A 2350-nucleotide genomic window follows, 5' to 3' on the forward strand; every position below is an offset into this window, starting at 1 on the left:
TGCATTTTCACATTCTAGGCTTAGCCTCGCAAGTTCTACAAAATGGCAATTGAATTTTAATAGGGAACATATGAACTTTGTATATCAGTATATATTTACAACTTAGTAATTATTTTGTGATCCATATGCAGTGCCTTTTATTTTCCTTATATATTAATGCTATAACATAATTAACAGTAGTGGTATATTTTTCTTTGCTGTACAAAATTACTCCACAGCCAGCACCACTAAAGTTATAAAAATCTGGGCCCGAAGAGATAGCACAGCGGCGTTTGCCTGGCAAGCAGCCGATTCAGGACCAAAGGTGGTTGGTTCGAATCCCGGTGTCCCATATGGTCCCCCGTGCCTGCCAGGAGCTATTTCTGAGCAGACAGCCAGGAGTAACCCCTGAGCAACGCTGGGTGTGGCTCAAAAACCAAAAATGAAAAAAAGAAAAAAAAAGTTATAAAAATCTGCCACCACTGTCTTTATGCCTCTACTGGTCCATCTCAGCCCTTTCTACCTATATCAATCCTGCTTATGAACCTCAGTTCTGTGCCAGAGTCCAAAATGTTGTTTTACTAGAAATCGCCCCTTACCTCCCTTGTGGGTTTTTTTTTTTTTTTTGCATACTATATGAGTGAATTTATTTGGAAATTTTCCTTTTTCCTCTGACTTATTTCACTCACCCTGATTTCCATCCAAGATCCAGCAGATGCTTGGATTTTATCTTTTCTTATATATGTGTTTTATTGTGTATAGATATTACGATTTCTTTATTTACTCATTTAGCACTGTGCATTGGGGTAGTTATTAGATCTTGACTGTTCAAATAATACTGCAAGGAATGTAGGGATATGTATATGTGTCTTTTGGGGGGGTTGGCTACACCTGGTGATGTTCAGGGGTTACTCCTGGCTATGTGCTCAGAAATTGCTCCTGGCTTGGGGTGCCATATGGGTCCCTGGGGTTCGAACCGTGGTTCGTCCTAGGCATGTAGATGCCTTATGGCTTGCACCACCGCTCCAGCCCCTGTATATGTTATGTGTCTTGAATAAATGTTTTTGAGTTCTCTGGATAGATTCAAGAAGTAAAATTGCTGAGGCAGATGAAAATTCCATTTTTTAACTTTTGAAAAGTTTTTTTTGTCCCCCCATTCACAATACAGACCAGGCAAAGGACCTGGTTTGAGGTGTATATGGGAAGCATTTACTGTACCTCTTCTTTCTATACAGTCAGTGTAAAGAACACAGCCTGTAGTAAGCATTGGGAGGCCAACTTTTGGAAAGTTTTTATACAGTATTTTCATAGAGGCTAAACTAGATGACAGTCCCAGAAACATTGAATAAGGTTTCCCTTTGCTGTACTTTCTCACCAACATTGATTTTTATCTGGACATTTTATATAGGCCATCCTCACTGGTGTAACTTAATATCTCATCGTAGTTTTGAGATACTAAATGATCTCAATAATAATAAACTAGTGACAACTTTTCCACATGCCATTTGTCCATTTGTATGATTTCTTCTAGGGAGCCTCTGTTTATCCATTCTCCCTTTTTTAAAGGGCCCAAATGTGTACTTGTAATTGAAATTGGACTGTCCTCATGCAAGGCAAGTTATCTACCTGCTGCACTATCTCTCCAGCTCTCTGAATTTTGTGTGTCTTGCCCAACTTCCTGTTGCATATTAGATGGTAAATTTTCAGATCCCTAAATTCAGCCTATCAAGCCAAGCTCTATTTTCTCTACACAGAATTAGTTCCTTGTCCCTGGTGTCCTGTTCTCTCCTTTGTTCTCATACCAGACTTTGAAAAGGAAGTTCAGGACATTTCCTCAGTTGTAATGTAACACAAGCATATCAATGCCTAGTCTTAATCCTCACAGCAGCTTCTTGAGGTAGGAAAGTATTAATTTCCTTATTTCACAAAAGAAAACTGAGGCATGAATGGTGTAGTTTTCTCAATATTCTGTGGCTGATAATGTGGTAATTAAGTTTTCTTTGCCTCTAAGATTATGCTCTTGAATTTGAATGTTTTATTATTTTTTTGGCATCCATAAGCCAAGAATTTTTTTTTATCACTAGACTTTAAAATATCAAAACAAAACTATACCTCCCCTCAAAAACACTTTTTTATATACAGGATGCTCAACAGGTAAATATCCAATCAATATTTGAAGTTTTCTCCTGGACTTTTCTTACCAAAATGGATAATTTCTTCTGAGCTTTTTTGGATTCAGAATATCATAAACTGATTTTGACTTTCTTCCATTAATATTAATACATTTAATTTTGGAGGGGTCACACCTGGTGATGCTCAGATGTTACTCCTGGCTATGCTCTCAGAAATAGCTCCTGGCTTGGGGGACCAT

The 2350-nt window shown here is 38.0% G+C and overlaps 1 non-coding gene across 1 annotated transcript; it reads right to left on the bottom strand.

Moving 5' to 3' along the window:
• Positions 1-1122: 1122 nt before the first annotated feature.
• LOC126033307 (small nucleolar RNA SNORA51) lies at positions 1123-1255 on the bottom strand. The gene has a single exon (XR_007504414.1). It is a non-coding gene; the product is annotated as a small nucleolar RNA SNORA51 (small nucleolar RNA).
• Between the last annotated feature and the right edge of the window lie 1095 nt (positions 1256-2350).

The sequence above is a fragment of the Suncus etruscus genome, chromosome 16 (assembly GCF_024139225.1).
Source record: "Suncus etruscus isolate mSunEtr1 chromosome 16, mSunEtr1.pri.cur, whole genome shotgun sequence".
NCBI classification, from domain to species: domain Eukaryota; kingdom Metazoa; phylum Chordata; class Mammalia; order Eulipotyphla; family Soricidae; genus Suncus; species Suncus etruscus.